Genomic DNA, 11,865 nt, shown 5'->3' on the forward strand with positions numbered 1-11,865 from the left:
GAAAATGACGATCAGTCGATCATGAAATGCTGGCCCGACGCACTGAATGAGCCGCACCGAGAATGGTCAGCGAGCGAACATAAAATGCTGTTCTGGCAATCGAGTAGCGATGAGTGGGCAATGCTGAACGAGCGATCGGACTGATGCCAATCGGATGGATAGATGTCGGACGGACTATGCCGCGCGTGCGACCGGAATGACGTCGATCGGTTGGATAGATGCCGGGCGGACGATACCGCGCGTGCGACTGGAATGATGTCGATCGATCGGATAAATGCCGGGCGGACGATACCGCGTGTGCGACCGGAATGACGTCGATCGGTCGGATAGATGCTGGGCGGACGATACCGCGCGTGCGACCGGAATGATGTTGATCGATCGGATAAATGCCGGGCGGACGATACCGCGCGTGCGACCGGAATGATGTCGATCGGTCGGATAAATGCCGGGCGGACGATACCGCGCGTGCGACCGGAATGATGTCGATCGATCGGATAAATGCCGGGCGGACGATACCGCGCGTGCGACCGGAATGATGTCGATCGATCGGATAAATGCCGGGCGGACGATACCGCGTGTGCGACCGGAATGACATCAATCGGTCGGATAGATGCCAGGCGGACGATACCGCGCGTGCGACCGGAATGACGTCGATCGGATAAATGCCAGGCGGACGATACCGCGCGTGCGACCGGAATGACGTCGATCGGATAAATGCCAGGCGGACGATACCGCGCGTGCGACCGGAATGACGTCGATCGGAAGAATAGATACCTGGCCGCGACGACTGCTCGACCCCGAACGGGGGAGATAGATGATCATGAATCTGGTCCGTGACCAGTGAAGGCCGCTCAACCCCGAACGGGGGATATAGACATATGATGTGCTGGTCCGCTGAACTGGTCCGAAACCGGTGATGATCGCTTGAATATAATCCTCCCGGCCGATCGGCTCGGGGGTCTTCGCCATCGAGCCCCTGGCTCGTATATAATCCTCCCGGCTGCTCGGCTCGGGGGTCTTCGCCATCGAGCCCCTGGCTCGTATATAATCCTCCCGGCCGAACGGCTCGGGGGTCTTCGCCATCGAGCCCGTAGCAGCTACGGGCTCGTATATAATCCTCCCGGCTGCTCAGCTCGGGGGTCTTCGCCATCGAGCCCCTGGCTCGTATATAATCCTCCCGGCCGATCGGCTCGGCCATCGAGCCCCTGGCTCGTATATAATCCTCCCGGCTGCTCGGCTCGGGGGTCTTCGCCATCGAGCCCCTGGCTCGTATATAATCCTCCCGGCTGCTCGGCTCGGGGGTCTTCGCCATCGAGCCCGTAGCAGCTACGGGCTCGTATATAATCCTCCCGGCCGAACGGCTCGGGGGTCTTCGCCATCGAGCCCCTGGCTCGTATATAATCCTCCCGGCTGCTCGGCTCGGGGGTCTTCGCCATCAAGCCCCTGGCTCGTATATCAACCTCCCGGCCGCTCGGTTCGCCATCGAGCCTGCAGCTCGTATATAATCCTCCCGACGCTCGGCTCGGGGTCTTCGCCATCAAGCCCCTGGCTCGTATATAAACCTCCCGACTGCTCGGCTCCGAGCCCGTGGCTCGGATATAAACCTCCGGCCGAACGGCTCGGGGTCTTCGCATATAAACCTCCCGGCCGAGCGGCTCGGGGCCTTCGGCTTCGAGCCTATGGCTCGGACATAAACCTCCCGGCCGATCGTCGGCCTCGAGCCTGTGGCTCGGATATAAACCTCCCGGCCGAACGGCTCGGGGGGCCTTCGTCTTCGAGCCTCTGGCTCGGATATAAACCTCCCGGCCGAACGGCTCGGGGGGCCTTCGTCTTCGAGCCTGTGGCTCGGACATAAACCTCCCGGCCGAACGGCTCGGGGGGCCTTCGTCTTCGAGCCTGTGGCTCGGATATCAACCTCCCGGCCGAACAGCTCGGGGGTCTTGGCTCGAAGAACTACTACAGATCACATAACTAACCGAAAACAGATAACGGAAAGACTGACCTAGGTCATAAGGATAGAAGAACTCTCCAGCGTCGTCCATCTTCACGTTCCAGATCAGGCGCGTTCCCACAGACGACGCCAATTTGTTCCTGTCTGGAAGCTGAGAAAACGAACCTACCGGTATGACGTGTCTGGAAGGTTGACCACATCCCCATGACCCGATTGATGATCTGTCCTCTACGTTGACCAGATCGTCAGAAGTCCTCCTCCGGTCAACTGTACCTGTATCCAGCGACCGGGTTCCCCCGGTCTCTGGTACCTCGGTGCTCGAGGCGAATCCCACAAATGTATGAGTAACCAGATAATAACAGAATAGTAGTAAAATAAACAGATACCGAGTACGAGAACGTACCCTGGCCCAGGGGGCGCCCTCGGATGGATGAGTGAGCTGGTCGTGGTGCTGATCAAGTCGTCGTGGCCCTAGATCCGGAAAGCGGCATGTAGGCTGTGACACAACGGCTCGCAGGCCGATACGTGGCACGCAGGACGGATAACATAGATAGCTCGTAATCATAAGAGAGATGCACAGAGTAAAACCCAACGACTCAATGGCCGGAACAACCTCGGCTCGATGGCCGAACCCGATCTCGGCGCGATGGCCGGAATAACCCAAATAGTACCAAGCTGCGGCTATCTGGAAGATGACGATATCCACTAAAGACAGCGGCAGTAGATGCGAGAGGGGGAAGCTGCGGCTATTGGCGGCGGCTGTGGCCGCGGGAAAAGGCAGCGGTGGCTGCCGGCGGCGGCTGTGGCCGCGGAGGAAGTGACACCGGAGTAGGAGGCGGCGCTGGACGCCGTACGCGACGGCGGTGCTCGATTTCTCCCTGGCAGCGGTGAAAACGCCCTCTCCTAGGCGGCGTCAATGGCGTGAGACCGGAGGAAAGGGGTGGAGGAGAGGAAGAGGAGAGCTCCGGCGACTTCGTCGGTCGCCGACGAAGGGCGTGAGAGGGGTAAACCCAAGCTTCTCCCTGACTGGCGGCGGGTCCAGCTCCCTGTCCAAAAAACGCGAGCCCCCCTCCCCTTGCTCCTGTGAACGGCGCTTCCCCAAAAAAACCCCTCAGCCCTAGCAATCCTCAATGACCAAAATGCCCCTGACCACTTCTTTATTTACTTCTCATGCCCTCATTTACCTCCGGATCAGTAGTTATCTACAATGGTTAAAAGAGAGATTTTATTTTGTTAAAATCTTTCCTTTTATGTAGTTATCTACAATGGTTAAAAGATAGATTTTATTTTGTTAAAATCTTTTCTTTTTTGTAGTTATCTACAATGGTTAAAAGAAAGATTTTAATTTTCCTTTTATAGCCATTCTCATGGTTTTAAAAGGGAGTTTTAAAATTTTAAAATCTTTCCTTTTATAACTATCTACAAAAGATTAAAGAGAGATTTTAATTTTGTTAAAATCTTTCCTTATTTGTAGTTATCTATAATGTTTAAAAGAGAGATTTTAATTTTTGATGAAACTTTCCTTTTTTGTAACCATGTTTTAAAAAGGAAAGTTTTAATTAATCTTTCCTTTTTTGTAGTTGTCTATATGTTTTAAAAGAGAGAGATTAATTTTAAAACTTTCCTTTATTGCCATGTACAATAGGAAAATTAAAAGAGAGAGATTTTAATTGTTATTAAAATTTTCTTTTTTGCCAAGACCAAGGATTATAAAAGAGAGGGAGAGGGTGCCTCATGGGATAACCCTTATTCTTTTTCCTCTCTTCCTTGGTGTGGCCGACCCCTTCATGCTCCTTTCTTCCTTGGTATCTGGCCATGACATCTCTTCCTTCTCTTTGTTTTCTTCTTTTATGGCTGGAGACACCATTACCTCTTGTCTCCTCTTTTGCTTCCTTAGGGCCGACGGCATCAAGGTCTCCTTAGTCCTTGTGGCTGGTTGCTTAGATAGGAAGAAGAAGAAGAGGAGATGCACTTGGTGGCCGGTTGCTTGGAGGAGAAGAAGAGGAAGGAGATTTCCTATTTTGGCATCCCTTGATGGCTCAAGAGTCTTGGAGAAGAAGAAGTGGTCCCGGTGGAATTTATCTTGGCAGATCATCACCCACACGACGTCCAAGAGGAGCTGAGAAATACAACAGAAGATCAAGAGGTCTTTAGCTACAAAGAAAGGTATAACTAGTTGTCTTATTCCGCATCATACTAGTTTTCTTTGTATGGATTTTGAAATACCAAACATAAGAGGCTAATGATTCTAGGTTTCGAATTTATGATTCAATTTTATGTTTCTTTTGTTTTTTTTTTCGATCTTGTGATTCGATTGTCCTTAGTGGTTAAACCTAGGGTTACTATAAGGAGATTAAATATTGAATTTCATTGAAAGACTTTGTCTAGGAAGTGGTGGATGATCCCATACCCAAGAAAGTCTAGTGCCTCACCATGTTTAACCTGGAAGCCGATCTTTGAAATAAATATTTAATCAACTTTGTAACATGGGTGTATTTGGATTAATAATGTTAAGCATCGTTTGCAATCCAAGTCTAAACCTCTAAAGAACAGATAAGTTGAATTTGTTATCAATAATGTTAAGTTCTGTTTACGATTCCAAATTTAATTTCTAAAGAAAATAATAGGTTGTTAGGAAAGGTTCGGGACTTGTACAAAATTTTTGTATAGGGGAACTAGTACGATATTCCGAGTAGCAACCAATAATTGGTATCAGAGCTAGGGTTTGCCTCTGTGTGTTTGATTTTCTGTTTAATTATGCATATGTCATACATAATTTAGGCAGGATAATAGTAGGATATCCTAACTCTGTAGTTGTAGGCTCCAACTATTATGACTTATTGTGATTGTGTGTGATTGGACCCTCGGACATGTCGAGGGCATTTATGTGTGTGCATGATTGTATGTATTAAATACAGCAAGAGCTGTATTAGATTTAGGATTTTACATTTTTGTTTCGATCTAGATTACATGTACATTCTCTTGTGGAATACAGGATCGATAAATGTAAAATTCTATTTTTGTCGCGGATCATATCCTTGCGAGGCGTGGTACTATTTGAGGACCAGAGGCGCAGCGGAATAAGAAGCAAGATAGATGCGACGGCAAGACCCGATTGCGGTGGCTAAAGATAGCAGCAACTAGGGTTGGCAGCACACTGAGGACAGTGATGGAAGAAGCCATAATAGTTAGAAAATTATTTCCATATTTATTGCTTATATTTACTGTGATGTGTACTTGCATGGTTAAAATTCCTCACCTTAAATAACTAAGTGGGAGAGAGATTAGTAAATAAATTTCACGGTCTTCATTACTGGTTTGTAAGTGATGCAACAAACTTGTGTGTTGGCTCTGAGTGCCTCCCTCCACAATGGATGAGTTTATTTGCGAATCACTAGATTAAACTTCCTTTATGGATGGTTATAGGAAATTATTTAGGAGCGTGTGATCTTCTCCAACTGAAGGGGCACAATCCTATTTAATGGACTAAGTATCAAGTAATGGTATACACTTAGACGCATTCAATAGTATCCTCCCCAGCGGAGTCACTGCTATTGTTTGCGTGACCAAAGGAAAACCAACTATTAATTTTATTTGTCATAAAGATAGGATGACAAGATAATAAAATTAATGGTTAAAGCCCTCCTCTTACAAATGTTTGAATTAGTATACGTCCATACTAACGTGACATATAAAATTCACGGTGTTTGAGGTGTTGGTGAATTTTGTTGGTGCGGGAAGCATCTAACGATCGAACCTGAGTTTTGATAATGGCAAAGGATTCAAAGTTAAGGTGTGTTGTGATATAACATGTTGAATAAGTATTTCAGGAAAAGTCCTAACTGCGGTTAGACAGGTGAAAAACCCTAGGGGGTGGTAACCCTAGGTCCTAGGGGGTGGTAACCCTAGGTGGAGAAAAGTCCTAGCTGCGGTTAGGCAAAGGGAAAACCCTAGGGGGTGGTAACCCTAGGTCATAGGGGGTGGTAACCCTATGCGGAAAGTCTTGGCAGGTCGGTGGCTTCAGGCAAAAGTCCTAGGGGGTGGTAACCCTAGGTGGAAAGTCCTGGTGTCGCGAACCAGGTGAAAGTCTGGACTAGCCGGGAAGCGGATGTCCAGCAGAAAGTCCGGAAGCATCGAGTGCTGAGCAAAAGTCCAGTCGATCCGGAGGATCGCACTGGCAATAGGTAAATCTCCTGAGTGGAGTAGGTGAGGACGCGTTCCCCGTAGAGGGAACAGTAGGCGTCGAGTCGACCTAGGATTTCCGGTTGGAAACCCGAAGTCAGGCTCGGATAGTCCGGAGACTATCATTATCACTTCTATTATGCTTTCTGTGCTAACTTTGTTTTGCAGGGTATGTGTTTGGGACTAACACATTTTGCAGGAACAAAGGAGCAAGTTACAACTCGGATGAACAGTGTCCGAGGCGCCTCCATGGAGCTTGGAGGCGCCTCGGGTGCGAACCAATAAAAGCCAGCGCAGAAGGTTGGAGGCGCCTTAGATGAAGTTCAAGGCACCCTGGGTCGAAGGTTGAAGGCGCCTTGGGTAGGCTGAAGGCGCCTTGAACTGGATGAAGTTCGACCAAGTCTGTGCTGATCTCCGCGGGTGACTCGGCCTGTTTAAGGTGCCTTGAAGGGCTTCAAGGCGCCTTGAACACCCTTTATAAGGGATCTCGAGCAGCAGCACCAATACAACGAATTCCAAGTCTTCTTTCTTCAACGTGCTGCTCCGAAAGACTCCCGGAAGTGCTGCTACAAGTCTCCGACGACCCAGAGCTCCAAGATTTCTCTTTTCGTCGTCGGTATAGATTTCTTTTATCGCATTTCTTGTAATACTTAGTTTGTAATAATCGAGCTTATAGTTGTTGCCCACCGGAAGCGATCAAGGATCGCGGGCCTTCGAGTAGGAGTCGCCTTAGGCTCCGAACGAAGTAAAAATCTCTTGCGTCTTTGTGTGTTTGTTTTTATTCCGCTGCATTAACTCTTACGCTTTTTACGATTCCGATAATCGAACGAAATAGCCACGAGCGCTATTCACCCCCCCTCTAGCGCGTCTCGATCCAACAATTGGTATCAGAGCGGGGTCGTCTTGAATCAGTGCAACCACTATTCAAGACAATTTTTTTTCGTGGTTTTGTTCGGAGTCAATTAGAATTTAGCCTCATAGCTATATTCTAATTTCTTTTTACGAATCGATTTTTTTTTGCCCGAAGTTGGTGCAACACCACTCGAGCTCGTAATTATTACTATTCTCTCCCCACACTACTAATCCAAGACTCAGTCTTGGAATAGATCTTGTTGTTTTTTTTTCTTTTAGATCTAAATGGCCCAACTAGAAGGATATAGCACCGTTCGCCCCCCACTATTTTCCGGAGAAGACTTCGGATATTGGAAGGGGCGAATGGAAATATATCTAAAGATCCAGTTCGACACCTGGATGGTCGTCAGAACAGGACTACAACTACCAACTGGTACCGATGGTAAGCCTACATCCTGTGAAAACTGGGAGCCCGCATTTATCAAGAAGGTGGAAGCCGATGCCAAAGCCACCTGCACCATCCAATGCGGTCTGACCAAAGAAGAGCTCAACAGAGTCGGTCCATTCTCCTCCGCAAAGAAACTATGGGAGAAACTGATCGAACTACACGAGGGCACCTCGGAAACCAAGGTAAGTAAGCATGATTTGTTATTAAATAAACTATACAATTTGAAAATGCAGGAAGGCGAGTCGGCAAGCTCTTTGCACGCCCGAATTCAAGATATCCTGAATTCTCTACATGGAATTGGGCAGAAGGTAGAAAACAGAGATATAATAAGGTATGCCCTTAACTCATTCCCTAGGAGTACACTATGGGCATCAATGGTAGATGCCTATAAAGTCTCTAAGGATTTGTCTTCCTTAAAATTAGATGAATTGTTTAGTGAATTCGAACTCCATGAACAGACTAATGCACGGCCATCCGAGAAAGGAATTGCTTTGGTTGCAAGAACGAGTCAAACACGGGAATCAAGAGGACGGCGAAAAATTGAATCGGAATCAGAAGACGAATCCGATTCAGAAGATTCAGAAGATGAACTGGCCGGCGAATTTGTGAATCTTGTAAAGAAACTCTACAAGAAGAAGAAGGGATTCAACAAGAAAGATCTGAAGAAGGCAGTTCAATCCAAGGAGGCCCAATCAAAGACAAAATTTGAAGTCACATGTTACGGGTGCAACCAGAAGGGCCATATCAAGGCCAACTGCCCAATCAAAAGGAAGCCAAGAAGCAAAGAAGAAAGAAGGCTCTAAAGGCAACCTGGGACGAATCTTCTTCGGAGGACGAAGACGACGAACTCAACCAAACAAGTTTACTTGCATTGATGGCCCGGGACCAGATCAGCGAATCCGAGAGCGAGTCAGAAGCCGACTCTGAGCAAAGCCACGGATCCGCATCCGTTTCCGAAGGACCAGACTCCGCTGTAAGTATTCCTAGACTCAATAATTTAGTCAATTATTTACTTCGCAGATTAGCTAAGTCAAATTTGAAAATTAAGTCACTTTTAAGAGAAATAACCACTCTTAAAGGAGTAACTAACTCAAAATCTTTAACTGAAGATTCAACTCAAGTACAACGACTTGAGAAAGAAAATTCAAATCTGAAAAATCAGTTAAACGAGTTAAAAATTACTCTAGAAAAGTTTTCTCTGGGTTCCAAGAATTTGGATCTAATTCTTGGGACACAAAGAGCTGTCTACAATAGAACTGGGCTAGGATACAAAAGTAAAAAGAAATATAAATCCTATTTATCTTAATAAACAAACAAAGTAGTAAATCAGTCCAAGCATGGGTCCCCAAGTCCAACTTGGTCAATCAAGTTGGACTTGGTCAATATTGGGTCCCGAAGGATCAAATACACTACCTCGATAGACCATATCGAGGCTATGATCCAGGGGGAGCAAAAAGAAAAACAATCTTAAAAATTTGAAATTCAAAATTAAATTTAAAATTCGAAATGAAATTAAATTTAAAATTCAAAATTCAAAATTTGAAATTCAAAATTAAATTTAAAATTTGAAATGAAATTAAATTCAAATTTCAAAATTTGAAATTCAAAATTAAATTTAAAATTCGAAATTAAACTATAAATTCAAAAATTCAATTCAAAATTCGAAATTAAACTATAAATGAAATTCAAAATTCGAAATTAAACTATAAATTCAAAAATTCAATTCAGAATTCGAAATTAAACTATAAATGAAATTCAAAATTCGAAATTAAACTATAAATGAAATTCAAAATTCGAAATTAAACTATAAATTCAAAAATTCAAATTCAAAATTCAAACTTAATTTAAATTCGAAATTCTAAATCAAAAATTCAAAATTCTAAATCAAATTCGAAATTCTAAATTCAAAATTCTAAATTCTAAATAAAAAATTCAAATTCAAAATTCAAATTTAATTTAAATTCGAAATTCTAAATTCAAAAATAGATGGTGGATCCAAACTAGCTGGCACCTCCAACTGAACTACCCGACAGGGTAACTGAACCTAATTTACCTGAAATGGGTAAAACAAGAGTAGATTACCCGGCAGGGTAATTAAGGACAGTTTAAAAAGGGTTGAGTTTAACTTTAACCACAGTACCGGTGAAGTTTTTGGATGATAGTACGTTAGGGAAACTTGGGCATCGCATGTCTAGGAAGATATGGCTTCGACCTGGTGCATTTGGCCAAGTGGAACTGACCGAAGCTACCCTTAAATGGATCCTAACTAGTTAGACCAGGGTTTAGTATTAAGTTTAATGGGTAGGACTATTTGGGAAACCTCGAAGGCATGGTTACTTTAATGAGTTCCTTGTGACTCACCATAGCCCAGAAGTTTATCCAAAGAATGCTTACTTGTTGAACCCAAAGCTAAACCTGAATCTAACACAAAGTTAAACCTTACCCCAAAATTCAACCATAATTCATCTCACAACAATTATAGGGTTCCCTGATTGACAATTTAGATCGAGTGAGATGACTAAGGAATTAAAAGTTCAAATTCAAAATTAAATTCATAATTAATATCATGTTTTTTAATGAAATCAATTTAAAATTTATTTGAAAAATCTTTCAAAATCATTTTCAAAATTATTTTAAAACTCTTTTAAAACTTAATTTCAAAATCATTTTCAAAATCATTTTCAAAATTATTTTAAAACTCTTTTAAAACTTAATTTCAAAATCATTTAAAATCTTTTCAAAATCATTTTAAAAATCTTTTCAAAATTATTTAAAAATCTTTTAAAAATAATTTCAAAATCTTTTAAACTTAATTTCAAAATCATTTTCAAAATCTTTTCAAAATTATTTAAAAATCTTTTCAAAATCTTTTCAAAATTATTTAAAAATCTTTTAAAAATCATTTCAAAATCTTTTAAACTTAATTTCAAAATCATTTTCAAAATCTTTTCAAAATTATTTAACAATCATTTTCAAAATCTTTTCAAAATTATTTAAAAATCTTTTCAAAATTAATTTCAAAATTATTTAACAATCATTTTCAAAATTAATTTCAAAATTATTTAAAAATCTTTTCAAAATTAATTTCAAAATTATTTAAAAATCTTTTCAAAATCATTTCAAAATCTTTAAAACTTAATTTCAAAATTCTTTTAAAATTTATTTGAAAAATCTTTTTAAAAATCATTTCAAAATCTTTTAAAATTTATTTGTAAAATTCTTTTAAAAATCATTTCAAAATCTTTTAAAATTATTTCAAAAATCTTTTCAAAATTATTTCAAAATCATTTTAAAATCTTTTTCAAAAATCTTTCAAAATCATTTCAAAATCATTTTAAAATTATTTCAAAATCTTTTAAAAATCTATTTCAAAAATCTATTTCAAAAATCTTTCAAAATTATTTCAAAATCAATTTAAAATCTTTCAAAATCAATTTAAAATCTTTTCAAAATCATTTTAAAAATCTTTTCAAGATCATTTTAAAAATTTATTTCAAAAATCTTTTAAAAATCATTTCAAAATCATTTTAAAATTATTCAAAATCTTTTAAAAATTTATTTCAAAAATCTTTTAAAAATCATTTCAAAATCATTTTAAAATTATTCTAAATCTTTTAAAAATTTATTTCAAAAATCTTTTAAAAATAATTTCAAAATCATTTTAAAATTATTCAAAATCTTTTAAAAATTTATTTCAAAAATCTTTTAAAAATCATTTCAAAATCATTTTAAACTTAATTTCAGAAATCTTTGAAAAATCATTTCAAAATCATTTTAAAATTATTTCAAAATCTTTGAAAAATCATTCCAAAATCATTTAAACTTTTTCAAAATATTAATCAATTAATTTCAGAATATTATTCAATTAATTTCAAAATATTAAAAGGGTTTAAAAATCTTTTATTCTCAAATCATATTATGACTGCAAATGTTAACTCCAATTAATTTTCACTATAGTCTTCAAGTTTAATATTTACTAATTTGAAATTCAAACTTATATTTTCAATAATCTTAATTGACAAAGTTTATTTTATCTGACACTTACTCATAAGCCAAACATGCCTGAAAACCTAGAATGGGTGAGATGAAAAATTCAACAAAATATAAAAGACCCATTATATTTTTGGACTCTAGGACTCTAGGACTCATTATAGGGATTCATGTTTGCATTAGTTAAGGGGGAGTGAACGGAGTCAAACTAATTATCAAGTTTCTATTGAAGAGCTTTTCAAATTTAATTAAATATCTTTTGAAAAAACTTTTCAAATAGAAATATTTAGATTTAGCATGCTTGTAATTTAGGGCTCTGATACCTAATCAAATCAAATTTAAAATTTAATTAACTTGACTCATACTTGGACTTAACGACAAACTGAATTTAACTTAACTAAACATTTAGCTACTCCCTCTTTGCTAACAAAAGACTTTAAAC

The sequence above is a fragment of the Zingiber officinale genome, chromosome 3A, assembly GCF_018446385.1.
Source record: "Zingiber officinale cultivar Zhangliang chromosome 3A, Zo_v1.1, whole genome shotgun sequence".
In the NCBI taxonomy this organism is placed as follows: domain Eukaryota; kingdom Viridiplantae; phylum Streptophyta; class Magnoliopsida; order Zingiberales; family Zingiberaceae; genus Zingiber; species Zingiber officinale.